General features: G+C 42.2%; 1 protein-coding gene across 2 annotated transcripts in view; it reads left to right on the top strand.

Moving 5' to 3' along the window:
* Positions 1 to 3,221: 3,221 nt before the first annotated feature.
* Positions 3,222 to 20,502, top strand: part of LOC121876601 — a 43,383-nt gene continuing 26,102 nt past the window's right edge. For both annotated transcript variants that reach the window (XM_042381817.1, XM_042381816.1), the window contains exon 1: positions 3,222 to 3,322. The gene's annotated coding sequence lies outside the window, so the exon portion shown is untranslated. The remainder of the gene's footprint in view (positions 3,323 to 20,502) is intronic.

Here is a 20,502-nt window from a genome sequence, read left to right as displayed (position 1 = left end):
CTTGTTTTACTCACTTGTTATATTCACTCACTTGTCATACTTGCTCACTTGTCATACTTGCTCACGTGTCATACTTGTTCAACCTGTCTTACTCACTTTTCACACTTGCTCCATTGTCATACTTGCTCACTCACTTGTCATGTTCAACCCTTGTCAACTTTATAGGCGGTGGAAAAATCGTTATTGCTTCTCAGTGTTGTATTGATCATAGGTATAGGCACAGGCTTTTAACAACAACCTGAAAATGACCAGAAAGCCAAAAATAAACTGGGTCAAGGTCATAGCTGAAAGTTAAGTGCCAAATCAGACATTAGGCATAGGATTAATTGTGTTATTGTATTTCTTAGTAATTTTACCTTGAGGTGTAAGAACGTATCTAACGCACTCACTTTAAGGTACAATAAAATAGATAGCGACTAAAATCTATTTTGGGAACTGGTCTGAGAATCTACCGTAACAGTTCTCTTAAACCACACTTACGGGAAAGAAAATTAAACGTGTAAATATCTGAGAATTCGGTCGGAAAACAGCTGACGCGTGCGCAATTTTCTCGTAAAAGCTCATTAACTTTCCCCCCTGATATCAAGGCTGGCCTCATATACGGTACTGGCTGTGTGTCTGGACTTCTTTGTTCAGTGGAGCAAAAAAAGACGAGAGAGAGAGACAAGCGAAGTATACACATTAGCACCAGTTACGACAGTATGACATAGCACTAGTAGTTACGAAAGTACAGTATAGCGCTACCAGGGTTAGAACATCTCTGGGTTTTCATACAGAAGGCCGCTGGTACCGGAAATGCGAGAGCCATAAACAGAAGCATGGGGAGCCAGAGATAAACGATATGCAAGCTGTAGGGTATAGTATAGGAAATTCAACTATAACATCACGGTATAGCAGTATAGCATCACAAGCTGCGATAGTATGGCATAATACCGAGCACTACCAACCACCACTCGAGTACAACTAACTTCGGCAGTGTGCTATATAGTAACACCATTTACGGCCATATATAAGAGAACCAAGTGAGGTAGTTTGGTATAACAGTCGTCGTCGTATAACTCCCACAACGTAATCATAACTATAACATTTTCAACCAAAGTAGATTAATATAAAACAGTATAGCACAAACAGTCACAATATCTTGTTATGTCAGTAGAACACAAACAATAAACCTTATTACATAATAGCAAAAACTATTTCATTTAAGAGTATTGGTGGCACAGTTGAAACGCGCTCATCTTTAATGTTATGTCCTGGGTTCAAACCCCGAACGGGACAGATGTGAGAAGGTTGGTCTGTAGCGTGACCCCACAAACACCACAGGCCTTCTCCGGGTATAGTGAATCAAAGGGATGATGAACTTATGGAAAAAAAAAGTAATAGCAGCCACGATAGTTACCTATAATAACGAGAGGCTTGAGAGAGTAGTAGGCCTATAGCATCAACCACTAACAGTGTCACAGTTTTTATATTCAAAATAGGATAATCACTTAGTTTTATATTTCTTCTTTGAAATAAAGAAAACTTGATCATTCATTGGACGGTAAAAGTTGTTGATACCATTTAAATTTCGAATTTATTGTGCAGTTGAGTGAACGACACACAGTAACGATATGAACACCAGATGACGTAGAGAGGAGAGTGGCGAGGTTGATCAGATATATAAACAGTGAGTTACTTAAACATATATAGTGTTGTTATTAAGAATCTTTATCTGTAACTTGGCTTTAAAATAACCCAAGACGAGACTATCAGGACCAATGGAGGGATCCTACACAGGCATGACCACCTCTAGTGGGTGGCCATCAGGTAAATAAAATAAATACTGTAGGTCACAAACTGTTAATTGGACGCTGGAAAGTATTCATTATACAGAGCTTGTATCCATGAGTCAAGGTAGTTATGGCATTTGAGATTACTTAATAAATCACACATCTTGAATATCTAGTCAGGCTAAAGGCTTTGAAACTGACTCGCTCACCAAGCCAGACACTACAGGGCAGAACACTGTGTAAACATTTTTAAGTCCTGCACGAAACACCATTTTCAAGGTACTAAATGCCCCCCCCCTCCCCCCCCCCACACACACACACTTAAGTGGTCATAGGTTCAAACCGGCCAAGTCATCATGCAAAACTGGTATGAGGAAGTATTTCGTTAGGCAAAATAGTAGAGCTGTGGAAGACTACCTACCAAAGAACCGAGAACTATGTTGAAGGATCAAATCAGAGTCATCAACAATAACAAACTACAGTTTTCTTCCCTCGGTGACGCCACTACCGGCTGTGACCACTGGGTACACAAGTGGCTGACAAGGTACCAGTGATAACACTACATCATTTTAAGATGAAAAGTCAGAATGGCAGGAAGTAAATATGAAGTTTGCTTTTCACTGATAAGAAAGTGAGTGGGTAATTAGATCGCCATTTTGTATTCTGATAAATATTTCAATACGTGAACAGATAATCCCGCCTATTTATTATCCACCCAAAGAGGAAACGTTCTTGGGTTGGGTGTACCACATCACCCTTGTCGTGAATCTCCACCAAGAGGCAGCTGTGGGGGTGAGAGGCAGGCAGCATGGCGGCGCTCACTCGAGAAGTGGGCCGGGTGAAAATACACCCAAACACAGGTGCTGTTTTCGTGTCACCTGCTGTTCCCGTCCTCTATTACACTACAGGTGGACGAGGAAAGTTTCACGAGGTGCCATCGTTACCTGAGCCGTGACGAGCCACCACACCACCCAGCCTATACACCACCCACTTGTTACACTCACCCCCATCTTAAACACTTTTAATTAGTCTGTAGAATCCAAATACATCTTCGAATAAACCTAAATAATATTGTATATTATATTGTACTCTCTCTCGCGCGAAAGTTGCAGGAATTGCCGATCGCATGTTTTGTTGCGAAGTTAACCTACAGACGAAGATATTTATATGACTAACTTCGGACTGCATGACTGAGTGTTCTGAGTCAATGTTATACAAATATCAGTCTATGTTCACTCTAGTTATTGCGATCGTCAGGTAAATCGGTGCATGATTACACGCACTTCAGTAGCTATTACGGAGTGTGTGATTGTTATGCTTTCGATACAAAAAACAAACAAATTATACAATGATAATAAACGCATCCCGTGTTCCAGACGTCGTTACATCTGTACCCCCTCCTTCCAGAGCGTGATACAGCTACCCCCCCTAGAGAAGACTCGGAGCCGGGCGGACAGCGACTGTGAGAATCATTCTGTGTGTAGACCTCTGGTGAGACGGCAGCTGAGAACATTACTCTGCACACACTCCTCTACTCTCACGTACCTTAAGTAAGTGTTCAACTCTCACTGTTACTTACACACTCGGCATTGTAACAACGTTTTGTATTTTCCACTGTGTTCAGCAGCGTCAACATTGCTCACTAGGAATTTGGTTACATTATCATTTGTAAAACAGTTCAAGTCTACATTTTGGAATATCTTTGTAAACATTTTTTTTTAATTTACGAAGTTTTTCTAATGATATAATAGAGTTGTGTTATATTACCTAAGAAACGAACATTACCTGATTTTCTTATTAAGAGCTTCAACTGAAAATTAAAGACAATTTAACTCAATTAAATATAACAAGAAACGAAGAAATGAAAAATATCGCATAATAATTAAGACATTAAATTAATAAAAACAGAAAAAAAGGAGAAAATTATAAAACCTTGAAAATAGAAAAAATCTGAATAATATTTGGAAGAAATATCACTACCAGAACAAAGTTATTTGTAACGTTCGTGGAAAGAATATTTGACCTATTTATTAACGAGAAGAATTACGTAAAATTTTACGACAGTTTGGAAATTTAAATAAACACTAGGTACAATGTATACTTCAACACGTCTGTACTTGATTATCCGGTTCGTATTAATGAGGTTACTTGATTATCCGGTTCATATTAATGAGGTTACTTGATTATCCCGTTCGTATTAATAAGGTTCCTAGTTATCCAATGATGGGTGATTATCCAAAGATGGTTAACGAAATTCACTATTATTCATAACTGGATTAACGACGATTATTAAGCAAAACTCTGAATTTCCAGGATTATGACACTGACTGAGTGTATCCGGAGGTGGTGTTAAGAGTGCGTAGGTGTGGGTGGGTGCGTGGGTGTGGGTGCATAGGTGTGGGTGCGTAAATGTGAGTGCGTAGGTGTAATATATGGCGACTTGTGTAATGGTCAGCATGCTCGCCTCCCAAGCGAGCAGACCCGGGTTTGTCCCCAGGACAGGTTGAAACTATGGGCAAGTTTCTTTACGCCGTTTGCCTCTGTCTACCCAGCAGTAATTGGGAACCTGGATGTTAGATTTGCGGATCGTGTTCCTGGATAATGGTTAGCCAGTGGAGTTGTCCGGTCTTCTTGGACTGTTCCTTGACATTGGGTCATACAGCTCGTTAACTCAGGGTGTTGTTGTTGTGTTGGTGACAGCTTCTACACCTTAAACAAATTCACGCCCAGGTGGCCCTAGGCCCGGCCATCCTCGTTACTCGAGGGGCAACCATATTATTTAATGTAGGTGTGGATGCTTAGATGTAATGTGTTTGCGTGAATAAAATAGTTTAGTACGCGCACGAGTGTGTGGAGACATCATACCTCTAACACATACCGGGTTACCTGAAGATTAGATACGCCAGGTATTGTCCCCTGATAAGGGGGGTGAAAGTTAAGGGTTAGGTTAAGTTAGGGTTAGGTTAAGTTAGATTAAGTTTTGGTTATCTTAGATTAGGTTAAGGTTAGACTATATTAGGTTTAGGTTTGATTAAGTTTAGGTTAGGGTGAGGTTAGATTAAGTTTAGGTTAGGTTTAGTTTAAGTTAGGTTTAGTTTAGGTTAAGGTTAGATTAAGTTTAGGTTAAAGTTAGATTAGGTTTAGGTTAGATTATGTTAGATTAAGTTAAGGTTAGAGTAGGTTAGGAAAAGTTAAAATGGTTAATCTTCAGGTGAAATAACCCGGGGTGCCTAATCTCCAGGTGATTCTATACACACAAAGCGAAGAAAAATAAAACCAAACGACCCGTCAAGAAACCTCCCTCTAATACCAAGTTCCCTATCTCAACGCTGTACGACTTTGTGGCAGCGCTCAGACGTCTCCCATACGACAGCTGGGCGGGCGTACGACGTAAAATTTGGGGATGTTTTATATACAGTACGTAACTAACCCTGAGGACGAACGGACTAACAAGAGACCCTAGATAGACGCTTAGGGCTGGTCAGTAAACAAGGGATTAAAACCGGGTCGTGATCTAGAGTTGTTGATATTCATGGACTGAGAGAGACGAGTGAGCACTGTGTGATAGATATATAGAGAGAGATTAAGAGATAGATAAATAGATATATGGATAGCGAGAGAATGAGAGTGAGAGAGAGAGAGAGAGAGAGAGAGAGAGAGAGAGAGAGATAAAACTGCAACTCTCCCGAAAACCACAACATAATCAGGAAGTAATCAACAACTCTCTCTTCCTGACAGTAATAATTTCTTTCTTTCTTTCTTTCTTTCTTTCTTTCTTTCTTCCTCTGTGTTAAGGACTGTCTTAAGTACACATTACTATTGAAAAAGCGAGTCAAGATAAGTAAAGAAAGATACAAGTAAATAAGTAAGATAGATTATACAAGAAAGTTAAGAGGGCATTAGGATAAATAAAATAAAATAACACTTAGAAAAAACATAATAACGTGGGTAAGAATAGCATAATTGAAGATAATTGAAGGGGAAGTTGATAAACGTCGTAAAATGCAGGAGAAAGAAAATTAAGGGGGGGGGGAAGGGTGAGGGACTTCGTGAGAAATTAAACCCTTGAAGGACTCTGGATGTAGGAACCAGGAAATGAATGTTGTGCCAGGAATAAAAGAAAGGTGGACACGAAACAAAAGTCAAGGCATTGAGAACTAGTTTTAGGGCATTGAGAACAAAAGTCAGGGCATTGAGTACAAACGTCAGGGCATTGAGTACAAACGTCAGGGCATTGAGTACAAACGTCAGGGCATTGAGAACAAAAGTCAGGGTATTGAGAACTAGTTTTAGGGCACAGTTCAGGTCAAAGGAGGTGAGGCAGTAGGTCATAAGAGGTCACGATGTCAGGGTCATGGTTGTAAGAGGTCACGGCCGAATTTCTAAGGCAGGAGAGAGGGTAAAGGGGGGGAGGGGGTGGGAGGGAAATCTCTAGGATGTGACACTTTTGTAGTCCTTATACGGTGTGTGTTGGTCTGGCTGAGTGGGGCACAGCAGGGAGCGACTGGTGGTGCTAATGGTGGTGATGCTGGTGGTGTTTGATGGGGATGGTGGAGTGTGGTAATGTTGATGGTGGTGTTTGGTGTTGATGGTGGTGTTTGGTGTTGATGGTGGTGTTTGCTGATGGTGGTGTTTGGTGGTGATGGCGATGGTGGTGTTTGGTGTTGATGGTGTTGTTTGCTGATGGTGGTGTTTGCTGCTGCTGTTGTTGATGATGATGATGACTGTTGTTGCAGTTATAATTCTTGATGTTATTTTTGCTGCCGTTATTTTTTGTTCTTGTTAACATTCTTGCCGTTGAAGTTTAGTTATTATTATTATTTAAATTATTCACTTATTATCATTTTGTTTATGTTATTCTTGTATTTGGGGAGATAGTTTACTCGATAAACAAACAAACTACCAAAAGTGACATCCCCAGTAGTGAAGGGGTTAATCTTATTTTTTTTTTTATTATTTTTTTTGTTATTGTTGCTATTATTATCGCTACTGTTATTGTTGTTGTTAGAAGTAATATTTTTGACAGATAATAGTGAAGATACGGATGATAGTGTTCTTGTTTTAACTATTGTTGTTGTCGACGGTCCACGAAGGGGGCGGGGGGTCAGCGGTAGAGGCTAAGGAGAAATGGTCAGGTGTAACAGTAAATGGGAAGAGGGTTACCAGCCAAGGAATTTAAAGAGGTGGGGAAAAGGGGGAGGGAGGTGGGTGGTGGTGGTCAGAGGTAGGGGGAGGGGAAGGATGTGGATGGTCAGAGGTAGGGGGGAGGGGAAGGATGTGGATGGTCAGGGGAGGGATGTGAATGGTCAGGGGTAGGGGCAACAGGGGAGGGTAAGGATGCGGATGGTGTAGTGGTCAAATCACTTCCGCTGGTGGGAGGGCAAACTGGTTCAGTGGCTACTGAGTGTATGATGCAGGTCCCGTTCAACGCGCGAGCTCCTCCCACACCCACGACCAGTTTATAGAGCATCGCTGGCTCCATAGTGGGGGTGTGGGTGGGGCGTCCTGGTGGTAGGGTATGGGTTGGGCACAGGTGGGCATTGGGTAACAACTTAGGGTAATGGGAAACATTGGGTATGGATATGACACGGGTGGGTATGGGAAGCACTTAGTTTAACAATGGGTAGGAAATGGGTAGAGTATGGTAGGGAGGGTATGGCATGAGGATTATGGGTAAGGTTTAGGTGTGACTGAGGGTGATGGGTATTTGGGACGTGGTTGAGGCGTGACCTACTTACAGCTAGGACATGGCTGATGGAAGGTCTAGTGATGGCTGGGACCGTAGACAAAGGATATTGATGGGGTCTTGGCTGGGATACAGTGAGGATATAACCTGATGATGATTTAAACATTGCTGGGAGTATGGCTAGACAGACATATAGCTTGGAACATAACTAAGACATTGAGATAGACTATTTTATAACTCATTTATGGCTACAACAACAAGTTCACAAGATCCTAACCTGACAGGAATAAGACAAAACTGACGAACTTGTGGATCTTTGTGTACAGGAAAAAATATTTATTCGTTACTCATTTGTGAGTCCGCCCGGGACCCCGTTAGGCAGCCTAGGGACCACACCCAACCCTCAGAGTTACCAAGTGACACGGTAAAGGTCAGTTGAGTCTTGGTACTGGAATATTTACCTTATGTACGAGTCACTACGGTGGGTAAAGGTTTAAACCACTGTCTTCCTTCAGTACGGTTACCGATGCATCACCAGTCACGACAGGTAGCACTTGTGGGGGCTGCTTGTGATGCTCCTGCTCACGATACCTGCAGGTCAACACTACGGTAACTAGTGTATTAGCTAACAGGAAAAGTTTTTTAGTGTGCGTGCGTGCGTGCGTGCGTGCGTGTGTGTGTGTGTGTGTGTGTGTTGTGCGTGCGTTGTGCGTGCGTGCATGCGTGTGTGTGAAAGGCAACAAATCAACCGATCGACGTAAAAATACCCAATTTGTAAGGGATAGTTTATATTAACAGTACTTGACATCATGAACCAGTTTCCTCTCCAACAGGTAACTGCTCACCTAAAATATTTCAGGTGTTGACTCCTCGGTAGGGTGGAACCCTGAACAACGTATGGGAAGATTGAGGTGGATTTTCTTCAAAACGATTTCCTTTTACGCAAGAAATAAATAAATGAGATTAATAAGTTGAAGGAAAAATTATCGCTTAAATACACACGACCGGACACGTGAACAAACGGATGTAACAGTTATTTTCATCAAAGTTTACCGAGAAATATCGACGCCTATTTTATCAGAGTTGTTCATTATAATTCATAGTTACAATGAAGCCTCGCTTAAAGGTAGGTTAGGTTAGGTTAGCATTAGGGTGTTTAATCAAGTGAAATAAGCTGAGGTGTCTAATATTCACGTGATCCCATTTATTTTCTCAAAGGATTACTGAACAATATGGACTCTCCGTTTTATCATAGTGTTTTCCCATTATTATTCAAAGCTACAGTGAATCTTGGAGTTTATGGGGGTTTAAGGCCTAGTCCCCCCTATCTCTCTTTAGGAATGTGTCACGCGAGTATATCAGCCCCATGACTCTGCATATCTATGGGGGTGGGGGGTAGCTCAGTCAACAGGTTCCCCATCATTATGCATAAGTATGGGGAGGAAAGCAGCGTCACCCATATTGTTGTTTGTCGGGGCCTGGTACGTGCACCTCTCTGACCCTCTATTATTTATGTATGTACACCGGCACGGACAAGTACTGGGAGTGTGGTGGGTAGTTGTGGTGATGGCCTGGAGGGGTGGGGGGAGGTGGTGGTGTTTGTGGGTGGGTGTAGCCGCACTAAAGGTAGTTATGACACACACTCACACACACATATTCCCTCCTTGGTGGTCATGTTGTGATATAGGCTCGAGGGGCCGCTGAAACGTTACTGACAGACACCGCCTTACACACACGGCTCATACAGTACTGGAACATCAGATGGACAGTGTATCTATTTACTCCTGAACACCAAAACAACATATTAGAACACAGACTATACATGTGTTGTTGCAAATTGAATAAGTCCATTAAATATTGAAGCTTCCGTGAAGAAGTTTAGAAAAAATAAATAAAAGCCAGAAAAAACAGTTCAAGTTTAAAATTTTTGAAATAATTCTGATGGTATAATAAGCGCACGTCAAGCCGCATTATTACTTGTTCTCGTGCTCTGGTGGACTGTCCCATTACGTGTGACAGTGGCCGCTTCCCTTTACTTAAATCTACAGAATTGGGTTCACTTCCAGCCTCGGTGTATAAGAAACGGTCCAGTTGTGTTTCTATCGCGGGAACCAAGATAATTTTTGGGTAGGGGAAAACAGGACTACTACTACTACTACTACTTTTTTTTTTTTTTTTCCCCACGTGGCCTCCAGCCTCCCGCAATAGCCACACCTTCGCCACCATTTAATTACCTTAATATTAAATATCCTAATACATAAGTAGCTATCCTATCTGTGTTAAATTAGTTGAGCCGCAGATCTATGCGGCATTCAGTGACAGTAGCCTCATAGTCAAAATCTGCAGCAGTTGTCGGAGTTGGGGCAGAAGCTCTCGTTCCCCTGAGGCAGAGCAAAGCCGACCGAAGGAGAGAAAAAGACAGTCGACATCTCATCCAGGCTGTAACGAAACTTCTGGGCTGCTACTTCTGTTCGAAGATCACCTCCGCGAGTCTGGCGTAGAAACATCTTGCACTTGGTCCCATCCCACCAGAGGTTGTGAACACTAGAGGAGTGAAGCTGCCTTGATCAACGTTTTGGATTCTCTCTCCATATGCCCTTATCTTGTCGTTCTCGTTCCTCCTATGTGCAGCATCGAGAGCTAGGTTACGGTGACATGCGGCCATGGGATCAAAAATCCTGATGTCGAAGAAAGCTCGCTGTCCCCGCGTCCAGAATCCTCGAGCACTGACGTCAACACGGGCTTCGTTAAATGTGTTTGAAGTCCTATGCTGGAAGATCTCACCATCCAGTGGAAGGAGGGTCGGTTCTACCATGACGTCCCGGCAGATTTCCTTCAGCATATTTGCTGTGAGATCCCTTACCTCGTCATGCCTCATGCATATGAAGCCCCCCTTCTTGCAGACCATGGCGTGATCGCCGTCATAGGAAGAGCCACACACGCATTGGGAGGGCAAACCATCTACTGGCCAACCGTACCTTAGACCAATGGCATCTGTAAATTCTTGTTTGTTAAGGCTTACAGCTCCCCCCGGAACTCTCAGATGTTTAGGCTCGCTTCAGGCGCCCCCCACCCTCTTGGGTAGTATAATGAGGGGGAGCCTCCACAAAGAGGCTGCCCATGGGCCTCCACAGGTCTAAATCCGGCACTGCCTACACCTTCAGTCATACTAAGTGAGTTTTAGAAATAACCTCTGGTCTGATACTTGACGTTGCGTTCTCTATTATGTGGTCCGTGAGGGCTGCCGTGAGCTTAAGTGAATTTTGATGTTCGGTGGCTGCAATCTCCTCTGGATTGGTTAGTCCCATCCCTCCAAGTCTTGATGGAAGTGCAAGAAGTGCTCTTTCTGCTGGGGTTAAGTGAAGGTGTTTCACTAATTTGGGAATGAGATTGACACTGATAGCTTCTTCCAGAGGGTGGAGGAGGGGTCCGATATCAGGGATAGTACGCATCAGGTAGTTCCAACGATGCTTGACTTCATGGGTGAATGCAGCAAAAGCCGCATGTGGCTCTGTGTTAGCAATCTCAGACAGAGCTTGGATTTCACTAACCCACTCATTCACCTTTCCCGCTACGTACTCGGTCTTGAAGTCCGTAGTGCCAATTACTGCGCCTAGATGTCTTTGGCCGTCCTTAGCTATTTTGACCTCACTTCCGCCAAAAACCTCCTTTGCCCGTTCATAATGTTCTGGCTTCACGATGAGGAAGGACTTGCTGGCGTTTGGGTGGTACCCTATTTGTGGACCTCGCGATGTTACCAAGTCCCACCACTTTTTGATGCCCTCCACTTTTCCTGCTCCTGTAAGGTCGTCGGCATACGCCACTTGTTTGACCCCAGTTGTTTCAAATTTTATTTCTTGTTGGAGCACTGATAGGCCTATTGCATACATTGCCATTGCAACAGGGTCCCCCTGTGTTGTTCCCTCGGTTGACTGTAAGATGGTATCACCTCGTAGGGCCTTGTTGTTTACTATATAAAGGTCTGATGGATTCCTTAGGAGTTTTCAACGTACATTGCAAAGCTTGCTTGATCATGGTACCAGTATGTTGAAATTTGAAGCGTCGACCAGGAGAACGGCCTCATAATCACGTTGCTCAAATATCGTTCTCATGGCGTGAATGGCAGCTTCCCCTCCATCTTTTGGCCGGCATACACTTGTAGGTTCCCTGCTGCTGCCCTGACATCGTCCTTTACCACCTTAAATGGTTTTCCGATGATTCCCTCTCAGACCCCCATTAAGTTGGCCTCATACTTTATCTAATCCAGGGGAAGACCCGGCAACCGTCAAGCATGAAGTGGTGAGCATGACTTGCCAGTTTCTTTTATGGAGCAATACCTGCAGAGATCCCTCAAACAGTGCTGAGGATGACTTCTACCCATCCAGACTACCGGCACCTCCCTGAGCTTCAGTGCTAGTCCACTTCACCCTCCTGTTAGCAGTCAACAGGAAGCAGTGGGAATAGCACCCTGAAAGTGTGACCTTCGTCATACTTGCAGAGGGATTTTTTCTTTCGGTTAACAGATGTCATCTTTTATTGGCAGGACCCCACCGGTGGATTCCTCTGGACTATCTTACCATAAAGACCTTTTCCCACACGCTTTTGTTTCCAAACTTCCTTGCAGCATCATCGGTCTTTGCTTTCCGTAGTGAAAGATTTTAGTTCTCCCAGCAGTTCTTGCTTTCATAGGAGATCATCAAACTGGGATTCTGCCACTTGTCAATCAGAGGAGATTGCTGCCGCGAACATCAAAATTCACTTAAGCTCACAGCAGCCCTAACGGACCACATAATAGCCCAGAACGCAACAGGGGAGGTGGATACCAGTGAAGTAAACAAGATTCGTAGGTCCATTACGACAGAATGACAGCATTGCCAAAATGATAAGCTGCAGCAACTGTTGCTGACAGGTACCAGAAAATTTGAAAAAAAGTAGCTATCCTAGCTATCTAGCGGCAGGAGTAGCCTCATGGCAGCTGTTGTCGGCTGGGGCCGAACTGAGGCAGGTTCGACATCTCATCCAGGCTGTAACATAACTTCTGGGCTGCTGCTTCTGTTCGGAGATCACCTCCGAGTGTCTGGCGTAGAAACATCTTGCACTTGGTCCCATCCCACCAGAGGTTGTGAACACTAGAGGAGTGAAGCTGCCTTGTCTCTAATAAAGCATCGAGAATTTACAGATGAAAAAAAATCCCATTGCGAACTAATGACGTAGGGCAAATGGTAGGCCTCAGTAGCCATACACCTTCGCCGTACATAATAAGCTATCCTATCTGTGTTAAATTAGTTGCGCCGCAGATCTTTGCGGCATTCAGTGACTGTAGCCTCATAGTCAATATCTGCAGCAGTTGTCGGAGTAGGGGCAGAAGCTCTCGTTCCCCTGAGGCAGAGCAAAGCCGACCGAAGGAGAGAGAAGGACATTCGACATCTCATCCAGGCTGTAACATAACTTCTGGGCTGCTGCTTCTGTTCGGAGATCAACTCCGCGAGTCTCGCGTAGAAACATCTTGCACTTGGGCCCATCCCACCAGAGGTTGTGAACACTAGAGGTCATGGTAGAACCGACCCTCCTTCCTTTGGACAGTGAGATTTTCCAGCATAGGACTTCAAACACATCTAACGCAGCCCGTGTTGACGTCAGTGCTCGAGGATTCTGGATGCGGGGACAGCGAGCTTTCTTCGACATCAAGATGTCTTATCCCAAGGCAGCATGTCACCGTAACCTAGCTCTCGATGCTGCACACAGGAGGAACGAGAACGACAAGATAAGGGCCTATGGGGAGAGAATTCAAAGCGTTGATCAAGGCAGCTTCACTCCTCTAGTGTTCATAACCTCTGGTGGGATGGGACCAAGTGCAAGATGTTTCAACGCCAGACTCGCGGAGGTGATCTCCGAACAGAAGCAGCAGCCCAGAAGTTATGTTACAGCCTGGATGAGATGTCGACTGTCCTTCTCTCTCCTTCGGTCGGCTTTGCTCTGCCTCAGGGGAACGAGAGCTTCGGCCCCAATGACGACAACAGCTGCAGATATTGACTATGAGGCTACAGTCAATGAATGCCGCATAGATCTGCGGCTCAACTAACTCAACACTGCTAGGACATCTACTTACGTATTAGGATATTTAATATTAAGGTAATAAAATGGCGGCGAAGGTGTGGCTATTGGGGGAGGCTGGAGGCCACAGGAAAAAAAAAGTAGTGGTAGTAGTAGTGTTTCCATTGGGTTTACTGTTTCATCATCTGCCATGATTATTAGTATCTAATTATATAATTTAAAATTTTTATTCAACTAGTGACAATAAAGTAATGAAACGCCAAGACCATAACGGTTTACAAACAACCTACATTGTGAACCAGGCCAGCACACGCGGGAAATCTCACCAAAGTCCACCACCAAGTTAGCTAGACTGTACTCGAGGGAGGTGTTAACGCGTGCTCAGGTGTGTCGTTCAGAGCAGTGATCTTGACCCTATAAGCTTAGCTCTATAAGAATTGCCATGGGCAATATAACTATGAGCCAAGTATGAACGTTAAGGCAATTACTGTTCTGGAGTTACGCTGTTGACATACACAGTAGATACATACACATTGGGAGTGTTAGGTACAGGCAACAGTGAACGGTCCCTGCAGCGTGAGTAAAACATTAAACTAAGATCCCGTCAGGTCACGTTTCTCAAAAGTCTTCATAACCTGTTTGGTAAAATTTAATCCAACAATGATGATGAAGAGGATGGTGATGAGGTTAATGACCCCACGATGGTGTTCTCACTACTAACAACACTCACCTGCCATGTTGATATTATAACTTATTAACTGCGCTTCAACAACTAACATCTTTTAAGCGCGTATTCTTGGTCACTATTATAGCCATGAACACTGCCAGGGTTTTAACATTGTGTTCCTCGTGGTTCAACTCGTCTTGAGAACAATAAACCCAGGTCGACAGTTATGACGTGTGTCGAGTACCACAACAGTGAATGAAGAAAAATATAAGACGTTTTCACTAGTTTCTTAGCAGTCGTCCCTCTGAGAGTTGCCACATACCGCTGATTATTACGATTTGAAACGTTACCTCTTGTTACTTTGGTCTCTTTACCTATCTTTTATTTGTTACAATTTCAATTTCAATTGTTTATTCCTTGATAGAGGAAGCGGGATCCTAGTGCTGTCACTAGGTACCCCTGTACAATGACACCAGAACCATCTGGCAAGTGTGACAAGTATATACAGTATAAATATTATAAAGGGGCTTACTAAAGCCTAAGGAAGGAAGGATATTCCTTTAACACATAATCAATATTATTTACAAAATAACTGGCCAGTATGGGGAGGATCATCGTCTCTCCGTCAGGGGGTCGTGGAGTGGTGGTCCAGCAGGCGTCACGGAAGCGTTGTGTGTGGGGACATCTTAGGAGGCAGTGAATAAGGGTGCTGCTGTCGGGTCTTCTGCATAATGCACAAGAGCGTTGCTCAGGGGATGCGGGGATACCAATCTCCCAAGCAAAGTCATACCCAATGATGATACGATTTGTTACACTGTATTTTATTGTTCCTGTTTATATTAGTTGCTTTCGTGTATTACTATGGCTTACAGTTACGAGGAATATTGGATTACGTGAAGATTAGGCACCCCAGAATATTTCACCTGATGATTAAACACCCTAACACTAACCTAACCTAACACTAACCTAACCTAACCTAACACTAACCTAACACTAACCTAACCTAACACTAACCTAACCTAACCTAACTAACTAACCTAACACTAACCTAACCTAACACTAACCTAACCTTACACTAACCTAACACTAACCTAGCCTAACACTAACCTAACACCAACCTAACACTAACGTAACACTAACCTAACTCCCCTAGATAGAGTTAAGGTGTTCAATCATCAGGTGAAATAAACTAGGTTGCCTAATCATCACGTGAGGTCGGGTTGGGAGGGAAGCACTGACTGTACTCCGGCTATACGTGTTCAAGTGCGTCATTATCCCAAGAGAAAGTCTGAGGAGCACTTGAGGGAAAATAAATACCAGTTTTAGTGGAGATTATCCAGGATGTTGACAGGCAGGAATGTTTAGGAGTGGTAGTGGTAATGTGAGGGAAAGCGAGTCATGAGAGAGAGAGAGAGAGAGAGAGAGAGAGAGAGAGATGCAGGAATGATGGTGATAATGTAAGAGAAAGCGAGTCATGAGAGAGAGAGAGAGATATGCAGGAATGGTAGAGAAATAATGTAAAGAAAGAGTCGTGCTGCTGAGAGGTGGACAGAGAAAGAGATGCAAACAAGAGGCTTTGAGTATAACAATATAACAAATACTGAAACGATACAAGAAAAGTTTGAAGAAAAAAAAAATCGCAGCACCATAACTCGCGCCAACGAGCACAAAACAAGCACACTAGCCGTCACAAACAGAAATTGACGATACAAGCCACTCCCCAGAAGAAACCCTCCCCCACCTCTGAACACCCCCTCCAGCACCTCCGGAAAAAACCCCACTCCTGCAATCCCGGAAAACCCCACACCCCTCCCCCCGGAACCCCACCCCCCCCACCCCCACCCCCCAGAAAACCCTCCTCAAAAACCTCCTCCTCCCCACCTCCTCTTCCCCTAAACACCAAGTTCTGAATCCACGTAGAATCAGCTTTAACACCCTTTACTGAACCCTCGAACCCTTTACCACCTACTACCGCACCCTTTACCATCCACTACTCAGCATTAGAACCGCTAACACCCATTACCTAACCTCTGAACCCCCATTACCCACTACTGAACCCCTTACCATCCATTACTGAGCACTCAAAACCCTAACACCCATTACCAAATATCGGAGCCACCATCACGCACTACTGAACCCCTGAACCCCTTACCATCCACTACTGAATCCTCAAACCCCTATCATCCACTTCCGAACCTCTGAAACTTTACCATCCACTACCGAAACCCTGAACCCCTATCACCCTCTACCGAACCCCTGAACCCCTATCACCCTCTACCGAACCCCTGAACCCCTTATATAGGAAATAACACAGGAACCTGATTTTAGTAATAGTTCAGGATTATTTACAATAGTTTGACCATTATTAAGTAGGTCAAGATACACTTATAAAACACACCAGAATTGTTTATAAGTAACTGTGAATACTTATAATTTAATGCTAATATAAAAACAGGTATTAAGACAATCTGGTTTTATTAAATTGAAAACCTTTGTTCCCGTTATTTTAAAAGAGGTTTGATGGTGGTGTGGGTTGTAAGACGTGACCATTACAGTATATATATGTTCGTGGCTTGATGGCTTGGCGTGGTGCCTTAGCGTGGTGGCTTGGCTTGGTGGTTTGGCGTGGTGGATTGGCTTGGAGTGGTGGTTTGGCTTGATGGCTTGGAGTGGTGGCTTGACTTTGGTGGCTTCGCTTGGCGGTTTATTTACGTGAAGGTGCCGCTCTGCAGGGGTGAATGACCACAGCCGGTCTCTCTACCAATGACGAGTCAGCTGTTTACGAATACTTTCTTCTGGTTATTCATAGTTAACAGGATGTACAGTCACTCATAAAAGTTCTGTGGGTCTCCGTGTGTTTGTGTGTGTGCGTTGTCACGTCACTATACACAGACTCACCGTCCAGAAAGAGGTGGGGACTGGACTGGCCCACACACACGGACCCCCACAAACTTTTATGAGTGACTACACCAGCCATGATGTGAACGATCGTAATATCACCACCGTCGATTTGTTTCTATCAGTTATAATCACGAGGTAAGAACATGTATAGAACGAGAGGTGTACACACAGAGGTTAAACACTATGAAGAATATCCACACTAAATATGTCAAAATAAACACTTAATCATTATGCAACAAACAACACTCCACCAAAAAGCAAACAAGCAACACTCAACCATAAAGCAAGCAAGCAACACTCAACCATAATACAACAAGCAACACTACACCATAATACAACAACAAGCAACACTTAACTATATAGCAAGCAAGCAACACTCCACCATAATGCAACAAGCAACACTCCACCATAATACAACAAGCAACACTCCACCATAATACAACAACAAGCAACACACTACCATAATACAACAACAAGCAACACTCTACCATAATACAACAAGCAACACTCTACCATAATACAACAACAAGCAACACTTAACTATATACAACAAGCAACACTCCACCATAATACAACAACAAGCAACACTCACCATAATACAACAACAACAAGCAACACTCTACCATAATACAACAACAAGCAACACTCTACCATAATACAACAACAAGCAACACTCTACCATAATACATCAACAAGCAACACTCTACCATAATACAACAAGCAACACTCTACCATAATACAACAACAAGCAACACTCTACCATAATACAACAACAAACAACACTTACCAAGCAACACTCCACCATAACAAAGCAAATCAAAAAACACTCAACACCATAATACAAAACAAGCAACACTTACCATAATACAACAACAAGCAACACTCCAACCATAATACAACAACACAACACTTCACATAATACAACAACAAGCAACACTCTACCATAATACAACAAGCAACATACAACAAAGCAACACTCACACCATAATACAAACAAACCACCACTATAATACAACAACAAGCAACACTCCACCATAATACAACAAAGCAACACTCCACCATAATAACAAGCAACACTCCACCATAATACAACACTCAAACTATATACAACAACAAGCAACACTCCACCATAATACAACAACAAGCAACACTCTACCATATCAATACAACAAGCAAATATAATACATCAACAAACAACACTCTACCATAATACATCAACACAACACTCACCATAATACATCAAGCAACATCGCTATAATACATCAACAAGCAACATTACTATAATAAACAAGCAACTCACCATAATACATCAACAAAAACTCTACCATAATACATCAAACAAAACACTTCATAATACATCAACAAGCAACACTCTACCATAATACATCAACACACCAACAAAGCAACACTCTACCATAATACATCAACAAGCAACACTCTACCATAATACATCAACAAGCAACACTCTACCATAATACAAGCAACACCCCAATTATAATACATCAACAACACTCTACCATAATACATCAACAACACTCTACCATAACATCAACAAACACTCTACTATAATACATCAACAAACAACACTCACTAAACACAACATCTACATCAACAACACTCTACCATAATACTAACAAGCAACATCATCAATAACAAGCAACACTTCTAATACATCACAAACATCACCATAATACATCAACACAACACTTACCATAATACAACAACAGCAACACTTCCACCATAATACATCAAACAACACTCACCAAAATACAAGACTTACCATATAAAATAACATAACAAGCAACACTCTCACCATAATACCAAGCAACACTCTACCATAATACATCAACACAACACTCAAACCATACATCAAGTAATACATCACCAAGCAACACCACCATAATACATCAACAAGCAAAACTCTACCATAATATATCAACAAGCAAACTTACCATAATACATCAACAAGCAACACTCTCACTAAATACAACACCACCATAATACATCAAAAACAACACATAATACATCAAAAGCAATCTCATAATACATCACAACACTCTACCATAATACAACAACAAGCAACACTCCATAAACCGCACTCCACTTTAATACACCAAGCAACACTCTCCATAATACATCAACAAGCAACACTCCACCATAATACATCAACAACAATTCTACCATAATACAAACAAGCACACTCCAACCATAATACATCAACACCTACCAAATACATCAACAAGCAAATACCTTCACCATAATACAAAATCAAGCAACACTCATCACCTATAATACATCAACGCAACACTCTACCATAATAACAAGCAACACTATAAACACTCTAATAATACATCAAGAACACATAATACATCAACAAGCAACACTCAATACAACAACAAGCAACACTCTCTACCATAATACATCAACAAGCAACACTCTACCTAATACATCAACAAGCAACACTTTCACCATATACATCAACACAACACTCTACCATAATACAACAAACAAGCAACACTCTACCATAATACAACAACAAGCAAATACCTATAATACATCAACAACACTCTACTACATACAAACAACAAGCAACACTCTACCATAATACATCAACAAGCAACACTTACCATAATACACACAACAAGCAACACTCCACCATAATACATCAACAAGCAACACTCTACCATAATACATCAACAAACATCACTATAATACATCAACAAGCAACATCATAATACATCAACAAGCAACACTCCACCATAATACATCAACAAGCAACACTCTCACCATAATATCAACAAGCAACACTCTATAATACATCAAAAACTATAATACAAACAAGCAAATCATACAAACAAATAAGTAACACTCACAATAATACAACAGCAAACACTCCACCATAATACATCAACAAATATCATATATCAAACATAATACAATAAGATAAACAAACAAGCAACACTTATAATACATCAAAAAATAAACAAGCACACTCATAATACAACAACAAGCAAACTCACTAATAATAAACAACAAGCAACACTCCTATAATAACAACAAGCAACACTTACAACAACAAGCAAAACTCCACCAATATATAAACAACAAGCAACACTCCACCATAATACAACAAACAACACTCACCATAACAAACAACACCTAATAATACAAACAACAATAATACTCCATATAAATAACAAGCAACACTCACCATAATACATACAACAAGCAACACTTCCACCATAATACAACAAGCAACACTCCACCATAATCTACAACAAACACTCTACCATAATACACAAGCAACACTCTATAATACATCAACAAGCAACACTCAACCATAATACAAATACAAGAACATCACCATAATAACATCAACAAGCAACACTCCACCATAATACATCAACAAGCAACACTCCACC

This window comes from Homarus americanus, unplaced genomic scaffold (genome assembly GCF_018991925.1).
Source record: "Homarus americanus isolate GMGI-L3 unplaced genomic scaffold, GMGI_Hamer_2.0 scaffold28, whole genome shotgun sequence".
NCBI lineage: Eukaryota > Metazoa > Arthropoda > Malacostraca > Decapoda > Nephropidae > Homarus > Homarus americanus.
This window is presented reverse-complemented; position numbering and strand designations above follow the sequence as displayed.